Below are 20,884 nucleotides of genomic sequence, written 5' to 3'. Positions count from 1 at the left end.
CTTCATTGTTTAATTACTTCATAGATGAAAGTAAGTAAGAAAATCCACTTACAGTGTGTTGAGTTTACATTTCCTTTTGTTCAGCGCCATCCATTTTTCTTCAAATACTTGAACAGCAAACAGTACTGAGTAACTCAAACAAGATTATATACACTGCTTGAGAGAACATAGTTTTAAAAAATGGACATTGTAAACATATACGTAGGATTGTATTTGCTGCTTTGTTGGAAAGTAAAATAATTCTAAATTGTTGGTTATTGTTCTTCAAGTATTTGGTTAATTTCTTCAACTTGGATGGCAGGGATGAAAAGCGAGTAGCTGACCACACGTGCAAGATAACACAATATAATTTTCTAAAAACAGGAATTACAAGATCTGCTCATTGCTACCAAAACCATGCATAGAACAAAAACAAAGAACTGCATATGTAAACGATGTTAACGATGTTCAGTTTGTTGGGCGCTCAACGATGTGGTTATCGGCTCCTGTACAAATTCCCAGTCTTTACTTTGTCCAGTCTCGCCATTTGCCCAAATGGTGATGAAATGATGAGGACAACACAAACACCCAGTTCCTGGGTAGAGAAAAATGCTGACCTGGCTGGGAATCGAACCAGGAACCCGTGGTCTAGGAGCAGCAACGCTTAAACCCATAAAGCTAACACACACTGAAACAGGTCACTGCAGTCTTTCTTGCTCTCATTGATTTGACTTGTTGCTACACCAGCCAAACTTTTTTAAGTCCAGAGTCTAAGTAATACTGGGGTTCTGGTGGTGAACAGCTCTTCCAGCCCTGGGAATCACTGGCACAGATGTTGGAGTGCTGTTTGGTACATTGGTGAGATCTGTAGCATGAGGTCTAGGTGCAACTCGAGGTTTGTTGTTTGTGGCTGCCAAACTCGAAGGTACAACGTCATCTGTGCCGAGGTGCATGGATTTCAGCTGCCCTATGAAGACTGTTTCCTGTTTTTCATTCCGATCTATCACACAGTCATTTGATAATCTTCATAGTACTTGGAAAGGCACCATACATGGTCGGCAAATAGGAGGATGAACAGTATCATCCCATAACCATTTGTGCATCAATGTAGCCAGATCCCTGTGTACAAATACTGTTTTGTTGCCATGATATTGTGAGAAGTCAATGTTGAGCAGTGACATTCTTCCTTTTAAACAACGACAGAAATCTGATGTTTGCTCATCAAATGGAAGGACTGCCGGTTTAGGGGTAAGCATATCTTCAGAACGTATACTTAATCACCAAAAACCAACTCCACAGATGAACATCCTAGATCCTTCTTCATGGCCAAACGAAGGCTTAATAACACCAAAGGTAAAGCCTTGGTCCATTTTGAACCATGTGTCATTAATGCTGACTCGAGGAACCAACGAAGTTTTTCAACTAACCCACTGGTTGCTGGATGATAACTAGTTGTCCGAATGTGTCGACATCCGCTCATCAGAAGAAGCTCCTGAAACAAACAGGTCTCAAACTGTCTTCCTCAGTCGGACACAATGACTTGCCGAGTCCCATAGCAGGCAAACCATCTGGAGAGTAGCTTTTGAGCTAAAATGTTGGAAATGGGAAATACCTCTGGTCAAAGTGACAACCGATCCGTGACTGTCATCACATAGCTGTAAGTCTCTGAACATGGAAGTGTTCCCACTAGATCAATGTGTAAATGCATAAAGTGGGCAATGGGCTCAACAAATGATCCAAATGGTATCTACATCTTGGCCTATCTCGCTTTTTTGATGCTGTAAACAACATTGTGCCTAACAGTGAATGTCCTTTCTGATCCTGGGCCATATGACACAGTTTGACAGTAATCTAAATGAAGCCTTAATCGCAGGCTGTGCTTGGTTATGGAAAGCGCGAAAAACATCACGTTTGTGTCTGAGTGGAATGTGTGGATGTTGTCTTTTCTGTGATGTGTACACCATAAGGGAATTTCCAGCTCTTTCAATTCAGTTTGGGTCAACACCAAGGTGTGCGATTCAGTTTCTGATAATTGTGCTAATTCCGCATTGTCTTGTTGATCATGGGCTGTTTTCTTCCAGCTTACTGCTTTCACACTGGCACAATTATGTGATAAATAATCAGCAACGACACAGTTCCTACCACTGATATGCGTAACACCAGTAGGCTATCGTGCAATATAGTCTACCATGCAACATTGTCGTGGCAAAGCCAAGTCTGTAGTTTTGAAAGGAAATGTCATAAGTGGTGTATGGTCTGTGTATACTGTAAAGTATTGCCTTCCAGGAATCCTCTGAAGAATTATGCTGCTATGTAGATGGCGAGCAATTCTCGAACAGTGCAGTGGCACTCTATTTACGCTGTGCCTCTGTTACGAGACGAGAAAAAAACGAGAAGGGTGCCAGTGACCATCAATCCCCTGTTATAAGGTTACTCTGATTACCTACTTCCTGACACTGGCCATGGTTGCGACTTTGGCATTATGGATAGGATAATGTAATAGTACTGCATTGGCCATTGCATCCTTTATCTGTTTGAAGACCTCTAACAATCTCTCGTTCCAAGGTACATTTTTGTTTCGAGAGGTGAATTTGCCCCTGAGAAATGCTGTCAATGGTGCCTGTCCCACATCTGCTTGTAGGAGACGGCGTCGGTAGAAATTAATTGTTCCCAAAAACTGTAGCAGTTCCTTGAATGTATTTGGAACTGGAAAATAACAATTCATCGGCATCCTATCGGCGTTTGGAGACAGACCTTCTATCAAAATGGTGAAGTCCAGAAACTGCACGCTCCCTTTACCGAAAATACATTTGTCTTTATTGATCACCGCGCCAAAGTCCTTAAGCCTCTGTAAAAGCAATCATAGATCCACCTCATGTTGTTCCTAGCTATATGAGAAGCGGAGAATGTCATCCACGTAACAGAATGGGCAGGCCTCTTAGTACTTGGTGAATAAACCTCTGCAATGATTGCGCCACATTTTTTTCAAAAACAGGACATAAAGTTGAATTGGAGTAGTGATATCAGTCTGTTTGCAGTTGCCATTTGCCACCAGTATCTGCACATACACCATGCTGCAGTCAATTACTCTGAAACTTTTTGTTCCTGCTATGACGTTGTTGCAGTCGTCCACCTGAGGTAATGGATATTTGTCGGGAATATGTGGGAATTTAGGACTCTGTAATCCCCACACATGCGCCAATTTCCGTCCTTCTTTTTGACTAGATGACTAGGTATCCAATGGGCATCCAGTGGGGACACAGTGCCTTCACTATATGTCTGTCAGTGTCTTCTTTAGCCACAACAAATTTTTCTGGACCAAGAACTAGCCTATACGAGACGACCAGGTGACGTCCAAATATAGTGCTGTATTTCATGCTTGCATTTTGTCCCTGATCTCCTAACTTCCATAATTTACTGGAAATCCGTGAGAACAGCGTCACATACAGTGGTAACTGTCATTAACTGATTAAGCAGTTTGTTAGCAGATTGGGGGGCCAACTGGAAGAAATGCAAAAAGTAGGCTCTGTTACATTTGCCATGATGAAAGGCCATGTGAATGTGCGTTGTAGCCCTAAACCCAATTTTTCAGGTATTTCTATCCCAGAATTATTTGCTGCTGTTAGCATAATCCATAGCTGAGAACCACCTCCGATGAAGTACCTGCCTGGTAAAATGCTGCAGTCAGAGCTGGTGTCAATCAAAAATGTTGTTCCTGACTTCTTGTTCCTCACAAATAATCGATGAGACTGTCCTTCCATGTAACATACTAGACCAATCTTCTTTGTGAGTTGTATCCTATCTGTAAACTGGAGCCCTTCGAATTTATAGTTTGCAAAACCATCAACAAATGGTATGGATTCTCTTCTCGTAGGCTTCTGTGAACCACTGCAGTCAGCACTATCCTTAGGCATGAAACTGTTCCGAACGTATCTTTGTATGTTAGAGGTATCTTATCTATTGAACTCTAATCATCAAATTAGGAGCCCACAGCAGTCTTCTAATGTGACATACCTGGGTATGTAACGAATTGTGTGTGTATGGGGTTGTTCAACTCCTTAAAAACTGGCACGGTAGATGCAGGAGAAAAGGAAATAGTAGCGTGCATTTTATGTTGACGCTGACCTTCGCCGTGACAGTGCCATTGAAAAAATTAGGGAAATTGCATGGACTGTTATACTGACATATGTTCTTTCCAAAGCGCTGATGGTACGAACGCCACAAGGTATCACTCAACATTCTCTACTCAGATGCCTTTACTTTAGGTTCCAGTGTGAATACTCGCTCATGTGTCAGTGCTGCCACTGTGGCATGTAAATCTTTAATGCATGTAGTCAGTTGTTCTACTGTGCTTGCGGATGTTGCTCGTGACGTTCTTGTGTCAGGGCTGCACTGCCCACCTTCACTACTGATGCTCGATTCGGGGCCCATGTCTATGCCGGTCTACTGCACAATGCTACAACCTTTACATTCTGAACACACAGTTATCGCCTCCGTTTTATCCGCCAATGCTGCCAAAGACAAATCAGCATGTGCTATCAAGACAGTGCTAATTGTTTGCAGAAGCTGTCAACGCCATTATAAAAGAGGGAATCTTCTGGCAACAAATGATTATTTGCTATATCCAGATCAGAATAACAAAGTGACTGGCATCTAGCTGTTTACAGAGCTGCTGCCATAGCAACAGCCAATCAGACAATACGATTGGCAGCACCTCCTGTTCCGTTCACCATAGTCAAATCTCTCTGCTACTGCAGATAGCGGCTACTATAGCCAAGTGTAGACGAGGCTCGTGACAGGTAACGTAAACAGTTGTGGTCTGTTTCGTTGTGTGCCTTGTTTCTCTGTGTGGCAAGTTTATTTTGTGCTACAGAATTTCTGAGAGTAGCAGAGGAAGTGTGCAAAAAGGGTGATGGCTAAATGAAAGTTCAGCGATCTGCTCATATTTTGCTTGGACAGATACGTGAGTTTGTATGCTTCGTGTGGAAATATTTCGAGAAGGAGATAGACAATGGTATGACTCTGTTGCCTCTAGGAAGGAAGTCGAGGAACTGCAGATGCTTTGAAGATACACAAAAATACTGTTGGCAAACTTTGTAAGGAGAAACACTGTGCAGAATGGAAATAGCCTGATTCATCCAAACTGCAGATACCTGCTAAAAAGACAAGTAAGGAACCACGAGTAACAAAATACAGTTCTTGTCAACAAGATGCTGTTCAATGCCGTATATATGAATATTACCAGAGAGAACAACATCTAAGCATAAAAAAACAGTGCTTTACTGAGGCAGAGTTATTCAGTGCCAGCAAGACTTCTTTGTTAACGTTTGTTAGAGCCCTCAGTTTTCGGTGCAAAAAAATTAATGGAAGAAGAATTATAATGGGCAGAGGTAACATCTTAGCATTTCGTCGTCGATTTTAAGAAATATCATGAACGTGCTTTTTGAGGACACTGTCTGATTCCGTCAGAAAAGACTGGGCAGATGATAGCAAATGTGGAAGCTCTGTTGTTCCTGTGGGAAACAGGGCAAGAATTATTGTGTCACATGGTGGAAATGCATCTGGTTTCGTACCTAATAGTCTCCTTGTTTGCAAATCGTGGAAAACAAGTGACTACCACGAGGAGATGAACTGCGATCGTTTTCTGAAATGATTCAAGGGTAAATATTGGAAAACTTATATCGGCCGTATGTCACTGTTATAAATAAAGTCGCACGCCATTCAGTTATTAAAGATAAAGCTCTGACAGTGACATAGAAAAAAGCTGACATTGTTGAATGTTGAAACGTCACAAAGTGAAAATTCAGGACGATTTATGTAAGGCAGAGCTCATATAAATCGTGAAAAAAGGAAGCCACAGTTTTAACAGAATGCTGGTGATGACGCAGCTAAAGAACGTGGCCACAGGTTTCTTAGGCTTCCAGGATACCACTGCGACTTCAACGCCGTCGAAATGGTGTGGACTCAGATTAAACATTACGTGCCAAGAAATAAGACAGTGTGCTTCCTGTTGCTTTTGTAGAGATATACAAATAATAGAAACATGGTATCATTTATACATAGGAGTGTGTTTGTTAAGCCTCAAGTATATTACAATCCTATTAAGCTAACTGAATACTGCACGTGAAAAGGTGGCATGAGAAGGCAGTCCAGTAAGAAACCACACAGCATTTGCTGCTACAGCCACACTGCACGTGCTTGCACCAACAAATTGGCAACATTGTTCCCTTTCTAGATTATGATAGTAGTAGAGCTGACCTGCTACATATAATGAACACATACAACCTCACACCTATGGTAGACTTCCCCACAAAGGTTACAAACTACTGTCTATTAGATAATATTTTCATTGATGAGAATGGACTCCCACAGGGCTCTATTCTGGGTCCTCTACTTTTCCATATTTTCATAAATGACCTTCCAATGTGTACAAGGGCTAAGACAAAATTTACTTCATTTGCCGATGACATGATGATTCCGATAGACAATTCAACAAATACTAATCCTGAGATCACTGTAAATGCAATTTTTCAGGAGACCTTTAACTGGTTTACCTCTAATGGATTATTACTAAATTTTGAAAAAACTCAATTGATTCAATTCCATACAAGCCAAGATATCGAAGGTGAGATTGATGTTAAATTCAATGATGGGAATTTAGTAAGAGTGGAGTCAACAAAGTTCCTGGGTCTACTTGTTAATAGCAATCTGAACTGGTCCTTACAAATTCCTCACCTATATAAAAAACTAAGCTCAGCAATTTACGCTATTCATGCAATTGCTTCCTTCAGTGACTTAAATACTTTGAAAGCTGCCTATTTTGGTTATTTTCATGCCCTGATGGCCTATGGAATTATATTCTGGGGAAACCAGCCAAAGGCAAACAAAATCCTCATAGCCCACAAAAGAGTCATTAGAATTCTGTGTGGTGTCAATTACAGACATTCCTGCAGGAAACCCTTCCAATAGCTGAGAATACTCACAACAGTCTCTCAGTACATTTCTCTCTCATGGATTTCATGTGTAAAAACCATTCTATTTTTGAAACGAACAGCATGTATCATAACAATGACACTACAGTAAAAAATGATCTACATCTTGAACAAAAGCATCTAAGTATGGTGCAAAAAGGAGTACACTACTCTTGCATAAAAATATTCAATGCTCTCTCTCAGGCAATAAAAATGTCAGTTACTGATCCACCTACTTTTAAAGATCAACTTAAACAGTATCTTCTATGTAAAACCATTTACTCACTGAACGAATTTATGTATGGGAATATGTGAATTGATTTTGATCTATTTTAAGTTTGTTCAATGTAATTTGTAACTTTTTACAAAAAACAATTCTTGAAAACATTTTTTCTATGTAATATATTATTCATTGTACAACCTATTATTATAAACAAATGTTTCAAATCTATGTAAATGACACGTTCTACACCCAAGCGATTTATCACGAATGAAATAAATAAATAAATACCATGGTCAACTGCTTCCCTGTAAATCACTTTGTTATTCTGAGCTGGGTATAACGGTTTTAGCTCCACCAATATTTGTCCTGGCGACATGTCACCAATCAGTGTTTCTCATAACAGTTTATGAATCTTTTCTGTGGAGTTAAGGAATGTTTGTGAGGTGCCGGGGCTAGCAGTGTATTTAACACTAAATTGTTCTAGAATCTACATATGTAAATGATGCTCTAAGCCCCCCCTATTCTAACTCCGACTTTTGCTGTTGCACAAGGATTAAAAAAATACGCGAACTGACTCTAATCAACCCTGCCAGTGGAGTAGAAGAGAGTCTGGCACCTGCAATAATTTAATTTGATAAATAAGTTAAATAAACGAAGGTTTCATTAACATAGTGAGGAATGATAGGGTTGCTCTACCGATTAACAGAATGAAAGTTCTGTCCAAAATAACAATATGATTTATTAAGACTAAACACAAAATAATAGACAAAAACACATGAAACATTTACAATACATCAAATTGGCTCAAATTGGATACTCAAACAAACGCTGTGAATGTGAAGTTGTCCCTAAACTAGATTGTGAGGATTATGACGAAGTGGTATGTGGAGCCAATTCCTTGCAACTCAAATCTTAAGAGAAAACACATAGCTAACCCAACATTAATTGCTGCTACCCAAGACAGAACAAAGTTAGAAAAAGACGAACAGGTGCGCTCTGCTGAGCTCTGATTATCACCTAGGAAAATCCCTGTTTGCCGGTGCTGCGGACATACCTTACCAATCTGTCTTCTTAACTGCAAGAACACGATTTGGCGTACCGGAGGCGATGGCTGGTTGCTTCGACGTCCTCGACCGAAAGGCGAGAGACGACTACCTAGAGCACCCGTACAGGCCGAACACACAACATTCCCGCCCCCACGACAGTGGCCGTGGTTAAACGTTCCAATCAGCAACTCGAAAACCGGCGGAAAATTTCACTCTATTGCCGGAGCACTACCATTCCACCAATGGAGATTCTTGGCGCCAATTTCTGCGCTGATTTTGCTACGTCACGGAGCTATGCCCTGAGCAAGCCAATCACAGTTACTATTTTGCAGAAAGCGCGGGAATTTTCCCGCCACAACTGCCTGGTACACAAGACATTCCTACGCCTCGCTGGTAGCCCGCCAGAAAGTGTTTTCGCTAAGTTTCTGCGAAGTAACGGAACCTCTAGCCCAGCCGCTACTTCAGACCCCTGCGGGCGTGTCTTTTGACAATGTCGGCGTCTGCAAAGCATTCACTCGACTTCCTCACACCCGTCGGCTTAACCCTTTCCAGATCCCGCCTGTCACCGGACCACCCGGGTGACGAGAGACGCTGCGTGGGAAGTCCGTGTGTGAAGGAATAGCGACTTTTCACTGCATGCAATTAGTGAGGAAAATCGTAAGACAGAAATGTGAGAGGGGGCTCATGCCACCTCTCATGTTCTCTAATTAAACCTTCTTTAAGGACCTCAATTTTGTGAAGCTGACAAATCTTTTTCATGCATAAGTTTAGCCTAATCCAAGTTTGCCACAACAGAATGATATCTGTCCAGTGAAGGCAGAACATTATGTTGCACAAAAGTGCTATCTACATGCTGGAATCATAGATGCAGCTGTGAGACCTTAACTTCTCCTTGCGAATTGAATGTTCAAATAACTAACGTGTTTGCTGCCACGTGACGTGGAGCATCCATGCTTTTCCACCTCCATAGTGAACCGAATATTGAATTCAGGTGTTCCAAAAATAGGTTTAAATTCTCACTACCATGAGGCCAAACAACAAAAGTATCGTTTACATATCTGAAAAAACACGCAGGTTTCAAGGTCGCTGACTCCAATGCGCGTTCCTCGAAGTCCTCCATAAACAAATTGGCCACAATAGGTGACAACGGGCTTCCCATTGCAACTCTATCAGTCTGTTCGTAGTACTGACCATTGAATGTGGAGATGGAAAAGAATGGATGCCTTCCCTTCCTTGATGTGTTGCTGAAAAGGAAGAATGATGGTATGTTGGGACATTTTGTTTATAGGAAGCCTACTCACACTGACTTGTATCTGCGAGCTGACAGCTGTCATCATCCAGCTCAGCGTGAAGGAGTACTTTATACCTTGGTTCACAGGGGCCACGTTATCTCAGACCCTGAAAGTTTGGCAGCTGAGCTGTCACATCTGGAAGTCACCTTTCGTCAGAATGGTTATAGTGAGAGGCAGATCAAACGTGCGTTGCGCTATCAGCCTTCTGTGCAACGGGTGAGTGACGATAGCAACGAAGTGGCACCTAAGTCTACGGCCTTTTTGCCTTATGCAATAAGCATTTCCAACAGGATTGGCCGTATTTTGCGGAAATATGATGTGAAATGTGTTTTTCGACCACCTTCTAAGATTAAGGCCCTGTTGGCGTCCGTAAAAGATGATCTTGGTTTGCCTAAGGCTGGGGTCTATCGTATTCCTTGCAGTTGTGGCATGTCATATATTGGTCAGACAATCAGGACTGTGGAAGACCGGTGTATTGAACATAAGCGTCACACACGCTTACAACAGCCGAGCAAATCCGCTATTGCAGAACATTGCCTTGACAGCTGTCATCCTATGAAATACAACAACACGGAGATTCTGGCTTGCACGTCCAGCTGTTGGGATAGTGTTATTATGGAAGCTGTGGAAATCAAACTATCAAGCAACCTTATTAACAGAGATGGTGGATTTTGTTTAAATGCTGCTTGGAATCTAGCTCTGTCTCTCATAAAAAAAAATAGAGGGACAGAATTAGTGCTACCTCGCCTGTTGGTTAATAGTAACTATCGATATTTCTGATGTTGGTTACCTTTGTTTGTGTTGACACTTGTTCTGTGTGTGGTATCTTCCTTGTTTCTCCTCTGTGAACCGAGGTATTAAATTTCCTTGCACGTTTCTTCCGCATTGCATTTGTGCCTTGAGAATGGCAGGGCGTGCTCCTGTCGAAATATCGGCGGTGTTCGACGACGTCACCCGGCAGCAAACTCATACGTTATTTGAACATAGATGCAGCTACTTAGTCCAAAAGGTGGAAACTTTCCCATTTCCAGAGTTTCTACTTTGAACTGTAGATACTGTTGGTGCATGTGAAAAGCTTGCCTCTGGAGTAATATTGTGTGTCGCTGAGTGTTGATGGGGTTGCTGTGGCTCTGATTTGATCACAGCCTTGCTGGTATTCCTATCTATGATATCTTGCTCCTCACATCAGAATCATCACTTTCTTCGTCCTCACCACTGAACACCTGGATTTCTTCCTCATCACCACATCGTTTCCTGCAGCTTCTACATTTTCTGCTTCAGCACACTCCATCTGCCTTGCCAGTTCTGCTTCATGTGTTATAGTACTACCTTAGCAGCTATCTGAATTGCGAATACTACTCCCATATTTGTTATAGTCTCTTCAATTTTTTTGATTTCACTAGTTAATGCTTTTAAACCAGCCTGTTTTTCAGGTGTTGATACTGTCGTAACATGAAGTGGAAGTACAGTAAGATTAATTTTTAATCCCAGTTGTTCCAACGAACAAGCCAAGCCAGCTCAGAGAGCTGCTTTCACTTCATCTGTCCCTTCATAACCATATAAGGCAACCTGAGTGTCTACTCAAATCTTCACTATCTATGATGTTAATTTCCTCTTGATGTTGTTTAGAACTAATTCTCTCGTTTGTTCATCTAGAACACGTTCTAACGGTATTGATGCATCCAGTACTGCCTGTTTGAAGAAAGGTTAAGAGATAATTCCTTCTTCACTTTATCCGCAAAGTGCGATGCAGTTTCTTGATAGAGCTCTTCAAGTTGTTTATCTGTTTCGTACTGCAATAGCTCTCTGACATCCCAAAGAGCTGAATTCACGGCTTTTGCCTTCTCATTGTCTTCTGGGGATAAACATTGCTTGCTCAAATAAATGTAACCTTTTTCTTTGTCGACCCTGATTGCAAAAACAGGTTCTGTTTTTCCATCCCTCATCAGTTTATTGATTGACTGTATATGACGATTGGTAATTTTTGAAAGTAATATCTTTTCTTCTCTGCTGCTATACTTCAATAAATGGATGTACATCCCTATTTCCACAATATTGCATGTATTGATCATAACAACATCTTCCACTTCCAGATACATCTCTTTATAAAATTTGCAAGACAGTGGCATTGTTGACAAATAACGCTGCTCTCTGTCTGGTAGCTCAGTCTAGTGGCCTGAGATGTTATTAAATAGATTTCATGACGAAATTCAAACACAAACACATACAGCAAAAGTAAAGCCATTTTACAAGGAAGGAAACAATGATGATATTTCCAACTATAGACCATTGGCACTTTTGACTGTTTTCTCAAAAATATTAGACTGGCTCTTCAATAGGACACTAACAGACTTCTTAGAGGATAATGACATTATATCAGAATTTCAATATGGATTTAGAGCAAACTGTTCAACCTAATCAGCAGTTCACTCCTTTCTGTTTGAGGCGCTGTTAGCATTAGATAACAAACAACTTACCATGGGCATATTTTTAAATTTGTCAAAGGCATTTGACACCATAAATCATGACAAATTGCTACACAAACTACAAACTCTTTGTATCAGAGGTAGACAGCTAACAACTGGCTCAGTTCTTGTCTTAAGAACAGGGAACAATATGTGGAAATAGATCAGGAAAGGGATAATGTCATTAGGAAATATAATTCCAAACTACTAACTGTTAAATATGGTGTGCCACAAGGATCAGTAATGGGTCCTGTTCTGTTCTTACTCTATGTAAATGACCTAAATGTAAGCAATGATGGCACTAAAATATTTCAATTTGCTGATGATAAAAGCGTTCTAATCACAGGAAATTCAGAATAAAAGCATAAGTGAAGCCACTGACAGGCTAACATGTTACTTTGTTATCAATGACTTCATAATAAACACTGGAAAAACTGTAGCTAAGGATATACATACAGCACAAACAAAAAATCTGATATCATCCAGTCTAGAGCTATATGGACAGACAATTACCTAAACAGCCTGTACGAAATTTCTTGGACTTCATCTGCAAGACAACCTGAAATGGAAAGCACATATTGAACAAATGAACAAAAAATTAAGTACTGCTTGTTTTGTGTTGTATACATTAAAAAACTATACCAGCTACAACACTCTTCAGTGTGGATGTTATGCAGTCGTACAATCTCACCTATGGTATGGGATTCAGTTCTGGGGAAATTCTGGAAATGGCATCAAAACATTCAAAAATTTTAAAAATTGTAATAATGATGGAAGGGGTACGTAATCACAAATTATGTAGACCATCATTTCAAAAAAGGATGATCCTGCTTCTTCCTTGTATATATGTACTTGAAAATATAATGTATTTAAAACACAACTTGCGCACAAAAAGACCACTCATCACTCAAAATCACACAATACACAGCTATGATACAAGACAAAAATTGGATATACCTGTTCAAAGTGCCAACACAAAGTTATTTCGAAACCATCTTATCCACCATAGTATCAAACTATACAATGTCTTACCAGATACCATTAAACACATACAGAACATTGGTCACTTCAAATCTAAAGATTCCACCCCCCCCCCCCCCCCATATAGCTGGGTGATCAGCATGACAGATTGCCGTCCTATAGGCCTGGGTTCGTCCCTGGCTGGGTTGGGGATTTTCTCCGCTTAGGACCGGGTGTTGTGCTGTCTTCATCATCATTTCATCCCCGTCTGGCGTGCGGGTTGCCCAATGTGGCGTCGAATGTAATAAGACCAGCACCAAGGCAGCAGGACCTGCCCCGCAAGGGGCCTCCTGGCCAATGATGCCAAACGCTCATTTCCATTCCCACTTCAAATCTAAATTGAAGTTGTATGTGACTGATCACTGCTTTTACACACTAAATGAATTTCAACAAAAATAAATTTTTCTATGTTAACCCAATATAGTCTCATACAGAAGAACGTTTGTATATTATCTCTCTGTATATAGTGTAACAACATTTATTTAAGTGTTCATCATTAATTGTTATATTAATGTGTGTTAATATGTACAAAGATATAATTATATACAAAATTGTTAATATTAACATAAAAATCCAAATATCTCCTGCACATTGTGCAGCTGTAGATCAAAATGGATCAATAAATAATTCAAAATAAATAAATAAATGCATGACACATCAAAAAATACATTCACTTCAGTTATCTTTATTTTAACATGGATGGTAGAGATGAAAAGAGAGTTCAATGACCACATATGCAAGGTAACAGAATACAATTTTCTAAAAACACTAATTACAAGATTCGCTTGTTGGTGCCAAAATCACACATAGAACAAGAAAGAAGAACTACATACACAAAGATAACAATCAGTGAAACAGGTTACTGCAGTCTGCGTAAATCCAATAAAAAATTTTTGTCACTACAAGTGTCTTCAGTATTTTCGAAACTTGAAAATTAACACACATCATGCATTCTTGAGTGAATCTATAAGTTCTCCAAGTCGTTGTGTTGGGAGGATATAAATCATCTAGCTTCGCAAATACGCTTTACTTCTTGTTAAGTAAGTTGAATGTGAAACCTGGTTTTGCATCATTACTCATTCTTGTAGCCTCAGTTACTCTCAAGTCATACATTGGTTAAAATTTGTCGAAAGTAATTGTTCCTGGAAGAGTCTGAATGTTTTTCATGTGAATCTACAAAGTCTGACGAGTTGAATCAGTCGTTTCTTAAAAGATAAGTTTAAAGTTAATATTTGTAATATTGGCATTGCAAAATTCGAATAGTTCATTTTTTGTTACTATTTACCTGTCCAGATGTCGCTGTTGACTTTCCTTCCTAGCTAAGTATTTTACAATACAACCTGTACTATCGCATTCTATTTTACTCTGAATAGTTGCAAAAAAATAATCACATGACTTTCAGTTCAAAGTGCTTGCTTGTGATGCAGAAAAATATTTATTAAATTATATATATTGTCGCAGTAGAAGCTGAGTAGCACAGTCCCTGTGGTGTAGTGGTTATGATACTACACTGTTGCATGGAGGGCTATGAATTCAAAACTCACCTCAACTGCAAAATTTTAATTTCTGTATTCGTTTTGAGTACATTCTAGAAGTATGCACAAATGTCTAGAATCATTGTACTGGAATGTTCTGTAACTGTATATATACCGTATGTGTTCTGGCCAGAGACAGTTTGCTCAACGCTCTTGTATGTACAAGTGCTGAATAAACCTTCGTTAAGTGAAGTTAGTGTTCGTCATACATCTAATTACACCTGTCCGCAGCTCGTGGTCTCGCGGTCGCGTTCTCGCTTCCCGAGTACGGGGTCCCGGGTTCGATTCCCGGCGGGGTCAGGGATTTTCCCCTGCCTCGAGATGACCGGGTGTTTGTGTTGTCGTCATCATTTCATCATCATTCAGGAAAGAGGCGAGGTAGGACTGAGAAAAGGTTGAGAATTTGTAAGGGCGCTGGTAACCGCGCTGTTGAGCGCCCCACAAACCAAACATCATCATCATTATGATAATTACACCTTCTCCTACATGACATTATTCTGGTGGAGGCGCTCGGTACTAGAACTTGTGATAACGCACATTATCGACGACACAGGGGCTCCCATCAGGCCACGACAGAACCGCCGTTGCGTGGCTAGAAACCCGAGCTCGAGCCATATTAAACAGACCGCAATCTATCGCAGACAGAAGAAGAAGAAGAAGAGGGCGCTACGATGACAGCAAATGTGTGCCACCACATGAGACATCCTTCCGGGTTCGGTGGCGACGATGGCCAAGATCCAAACAAGTGGCTGAAGGTATATGAGCGTATAGCCAAACACCGTGTGTCTGGCTAACGTATTTTCCTAGTTGGAGGGCACTGTATGAGAAAAAATGGGAGAAGTTCACAAGCTGGGAAGTATTCCAGGTGGAACTGCGCAAGTATTTCGGCGACACACAACGACAGAAGTGCAAGGCTGAAGATAAATTAAAGTGCAGGGCACAGCGTCCAGGAAAAACTACAGCATCCTACATCCAAGACATCTTGGAACTGTGTAAAATAGTGGATCCTACAATGAAGGAGGAAGATAAGGTTGTACAACTCATGGAAGGTGTTGCTGAGGACATGTGTCAAGCCCTACTCCTGAAGAAGATTTCAACAGCAGACGACTTCATAAAATGGTGCCAGTGTATCGAGACAATGCATCAAAAAAGAATTACACGCAAGAAGTTTGAACGGCTTCCAAACGTCGTATCGATGTCTGTGATGGAGGAGGGAACTGATTTCACATGTGTTCTTCATCAGATAGTGAGAGAGGAAGTTCAGAAGGCACTTGGAATGCACGGAGAGCAAGAAGCCGAGACAATTCAAGAGGTCATAAGGGAGGAAGTGGAACAGACATTGAACCCAATCTCTCGTCCTTCATTTCCATTTAAAACGGTGAAAAAGTCGAGACCCAGGAAAAGTTGCATTCCTACAATACCGCATGATGAACCTGTTTGGGCACCAAAGGAGATAAACGTCTGGAGGACCCAGGATAACCAACCAGTAGGTTTCCACTGCGGACGACCGAGACATATGGTTGTTGTCGAGAAAGGCGGCGGATATTTGATGACGCCCGCGCCAGAAGACAGCAGGCTGATCTTAGCCGACGCCAACTCCGGGACGACGAAGATGAACAAGAAGATGTGGCTGCAGGACGACGTAGGTGACCGTCACCGCAAGCTAGCCGCTGGAGAGGACGCTCCCCAACACACCGATCAAGGCCTCCATCGCCGATTAGGAGCGCCAGCCGATCACCTAGTCGCCGCAAACTGGAAAACTAAACGGTGCGACCTTCCTTGGAGGTGAGGTCACCGAAGAGAAAAATCTTCTGCCGTCGATCACTACAAAAATGATAGGAAACTACGTCAATATCCTCATGAATGGCCGACCAGCCCAAGCTCTTGTGGACTCTGGAGCATTATATTTAGTCATTTCGGAGAAGTACCGTCGCCAGTTGCAGAAAACCGTATTTGCCGACAGCAAAACATCTCTACTGAAGGTGGCTAATGGGAAATATGTAAAACCTACAGGAAAATGTGTCATTCGTGTGGGAATAAGTGGCCATACGCAGCCCTTAGAATTCATCATCTTACAAGAATGTAGTCATGACATCATTCTCGGATGGGACTTTTTGAAAGCTTCTCAGGCAATTATAAATTGTGGTCACTCAAAGATTGTGCTAGACGAGATGAGCTACTGTGCATCAGAGTGTGTGCACACTATGTGCGCTGGATGAAATGATCATTCCTGCAGTCAGCGCTAGAAAGGTAACTGTCATATGTCTTGCCATGCATCAACCCATGGATCTTGTAGTGGAATGTAAGAGAAGTATACCACTGAAGAATAACTTGGTCATCCCAGCCTCCGTTGTCTCGTTTAAAAACAGATTTGGTGAATTGTGAATAGCTAACTGTCGCCGAGAACTGCAGAGCCTTCCAAGCTACATGTGCATAGCAAACGCTGAGCTGTTAATTGCCGAACAGCTGAGCGTCATAGAAACCTCCCATGCTGAGTCTGTGGCCGAAATTAGTGCTACCACTACGAGACAAAATCTTCTAGCTCGACTATCACCAGATTTCACTAAGGAACAACAGAATGAGCTACTTGCCATTCTTCAAGAGTTCTCTGAATGCTTCAATCCACAGGTGATGAGCAAATTAGACAAATCGACGGTGAAGCACCGGATTAGCACCGGAACCAATAAGCCAGAGAGCATACCAGCACAGAACGTCGAATAATTCTCGGCGAGGTAGAGAAAATGATGAAGAATGATATCATTCAGCCTTCGTACAGCCCATGGTCTTCACTAGTAGTTCTCGTCAGGAAGAAGGATAGCAGTTGGCGCTTTTGTGTTGATTACAGGAAGCTTAATAAGATAACTAAAAGTTTACCCTCTTCCACGAATTCACGATACACTAGATTGTCTGAAGAGGGCTAAGTTTTTCTCAACCATGGACATGTACTCGGGATACTGGGAAATCGTAGTTGATGAGTCTGATCGTAAGAAAACTGCATTCATCACCCCTGCAGGCCTGTATGAGTTTAAGGTAATGCCGTTTGGTTTGTGTAATGCCCCAGCAACTTTTGAACAGATGATGGATAATCTTCTAAGTCACCTGAAGTGGACGATGTGTGTTTGTTATTTAGATACATTATAGTGTACTCAGAGACATTTGATGAACACATAAAAAGACTGAGGGCCGTTTTTAAGTGTCTCCAACAAGGTGGACTGAAACGTAATCCAAGAAAGTGTCTCTTTGGAGCAAAAGAAATCAAAATACTTGGACACCTTGCGTCAAACGAAGGTGCGCGGCCAGACCCAGAAAAAGTTAGATCCATAACGGAATTCCCTATTCCTAAAAGTATTAGAGATGTGAGAAGCTTCCTCGGATTGTGTTCTTATTACTGTCGCTTTAGCAAAGACTTTTGTATCAAAGCCAGGCCACTCCAAGTGTTGTTAAAAGCCAATGCTAAATTTAACTGGGATGGTGCTCAACAAGATTCTTTCGATGTGCTGCGAAGAGCTCTGACGACTGACCCTGTACTTGGTCTGTGTGATGAGAGAGCACCTACAGACCTGCACACAGATGCCAGTGGGTATGGGATCGGTGCTGTTCTGGTGCAAATTTCGGATGGAGAAGAGAAGGTTATAGCCTACGCTTCTAGGACACTTACAAAAGCCGAGAGACACTACTTAACTGCAGAAAGAGAACGTCTTACTGTGATCTGGGTCATGTGCAAATTTTGACAGTATCTCTATGGAAGGCCATTCACAGTTGTTACAGACCATCATTCACTTTGTTGGCTGACAGTTCTTAAGGATCCAACAGGACGACTCAGCAGATGGGCACTACGTCTTCAAGAGTATGACATTACCATAGTGTACAAAAGTGGAAGAAAACACCAAGATTCCGACTGTGTCTCAAGAAACCCTGTGCAAGACCATCAAGTCTTTGATGAAGACTGTCTCGCTGCGCTGCAGGATCTCTCTGCTGAGCAGAAGAAAGACGCCAAGATATCTCAAATTATGCTTGTCTTAAATCGATCAGAGGATGTGGAAGGACAATTTCAGGTAGTTAATGGATTACTTTGCAAGAAAAACATTGATCCGTTTAGAAAGAGGTGGGTGTCAGTGACCCCTAAACACATGTGCTTAGGTGTTCTACAGAAATTAAATGACACACTTGAGGCCGGACATTTAGGATTTATTAAGACATAAGATAGGATCTGCAAGAGATTTTTCTGGCCAGGTTTATTTACGAGTGTCCGTCGCTACTTGTCGCACTGTCGAGAGTGCCAGAGGAGAAAGGCAGTTCCTGAAAAACCACCTGGCCGACTCATACCAATTCCACCAGCCGAAACGCCTTTCCACCGTGTCGGGATTGACCTCCACGGACCAGCTGAAGGATTCGAGGTAGCCAAATTCATCGTGGAAGACATTGTATTAAAACACGGTGCTTCAAGGTCGTTAATTACGGGTCAAGGGAAAGTTTTTCAATCGAATCTTGTGCCAGAGATAAACTGTCGGTGCTACATTACTCGTCACATGACGACTGCCTACCATCAGCAAACTAACGGGCTTACTGAATAACTTACTAAAACCTTGGCCGACATGCTATCAATGTTCGTCAATGTTGAGCAGAGCAACTGGGATGAGGTGCTACCTTTCGTGACGTTTGCCTACAACACCGCCAAGCAAGACACCATAGGGATTAACGCCATTTTTCCTCGAGCATGTGCGTGAGGCGACTACAACAACGGACACTGTGTTTCCGTTACATCCAGATGTGGACGGCGACTACATCGGCAATGTGTTAACCAGAGCTGAGGAAGCTCGGCAGTTAGCTCGACTCTGCACGCTGCAGGCTCAAGAAAACTATCGCCGAAGGTATGACGCGAGCTACCGCCCTGTTGTCTACCAGCCTGGTGACCTCATCTACATCTACATCTACATCTACATCTACATCTATACACCGCGAGCCACCTTACGGTGTGTGGCGGAGGGTACTTATTGTACCACTATCTGATCCCCCCTTCCCTGTTCCATTCACGAATTGTGCGTGGGAAGAACGACTGCTTGTAAGTCTCCGTATTTGCTCTAATTTCTCGGATCTTTTCGTTGTGATCATTACGCGAGATAAATGTGGGCGGTAGTAATATGTTGCCCATCTCTTCCCGGAATGTGCTCTCACGTAATTTCGATAATAAACCTCTCCGTACTGCGTAACGCCTTTCTTGAAGTGTCCGCCACTGGAGTTTGTTCAGCATCTCCGTAACGCTCTCGCGCTGACTAAATGTCCCCATGACGAATCGCGCTGCTTTTCGCTGGATCATGTCTATCTCTTCTATTAATCCAACCTGGTAAGGGTCCCATACTGATGAGCAATACTCAAGAATCGGACGAACAAGCGTTTTGTAAGCTACTTCTTTCGTCGATGAGTCACATTTTCTTAGAATTCTTCCTATGAATCTCAACCTGGCGCCTGCTTTTCCCACTATTTGTTTTTTGTGATCATTCCACTTCAGATCGCTCCGGATAGTAACTCCTAAGTATTTTACGGTCGTTACCGCTTCCAATGATTTACCACCTATGGCATAATCGTACTGGAATGGATTTCTGCCCCTATGTATGCGCATTATATTACATTTATCTACGTTTAGGGAAAGCTGCCAGCTGTCGCACCATGCATTAATCCTCTGCAGGTCCTCCTGGAGTACGTACGAGTCTTCTGATGTTGCTACTTTCTTGTAGACAACCGTGTCATCTGCAAATAGCCTCACAGAGCTACCGATGTTGTCAACTAAGTCATTTATGTATATTGTAAACAATAAAGGTCCTATCACGCTTCCCTGCGGTACTCCCGAAATTACCTCTACATCTGCAGATTTTGAACCGTTAAGAATGACATGTTGTGTTCTTTCTTCTAGGAAATCCTGAATCCAATCACGAACATGGTCCGATATTCCGTAAGCTCGTATTTTTTTCACTAAACGTAAGTGCGGAACCGTATCAAATGCCTTCCTGAAGTCCAGGAATACGGCATCAATCTGCTCGCCAGTGTCTACGGCACTGTGAATTTCTTCATCCGGGTCTTCACTCCTGTTCGGAAGGTTGGTCTCTCTGAGAGGCTTCTCACGCGCTACTTTGGACCATATAAGATTTTAAAACAGTTGTCTGATGTTACTTATGAAGTTGGAGATTTCGACCCCGACACAAGATGACGAAAGGTCAGAGATACGGTCCACGTCCCTTGAATGAAGCCCTTTAAAGATCCTGCAACCCAGGGTAAATTCGAAGCTCCAGCGACAGGCAACAAGCGGAAAGGTGTAGAATAGCGTATCAGCAAAGGACGTTCTAAGAAGATCACCG

The 20,884-nt window shown here is 41.8% G+C and overlaps 1 pseudogene; it reads right to left on the bottom strand.

The window, feature by feature from the left end:
• Positions 1-10,674: 10,674 nt before the first annotated feature.
• Positions 10,675-11,640, bottom strand: LOC124556305 (annotated as a pseudogene).
• Between the last annotated feature and the right edge of the window lie 9,244 nt (positions 11,641-20,884).

This window comes from Schistocerca americana, chromosome X, assembly GCF_021461395.2.
Source record: "Schistocerca americana isolate TAMUIC-IGC-003095 chromosome X, iqSchAmer2.1, whole genome shotgun sequence".
Lineage (NCBI taxonomy): Eukaryota > Metazoa > Arthropoda > Insecta > Orthoptera > Acrididae > Schistocerca > Schistocerca americana.
This window is presented reverse-complemented; position numbering and strand designations above follow the sequence as displayed.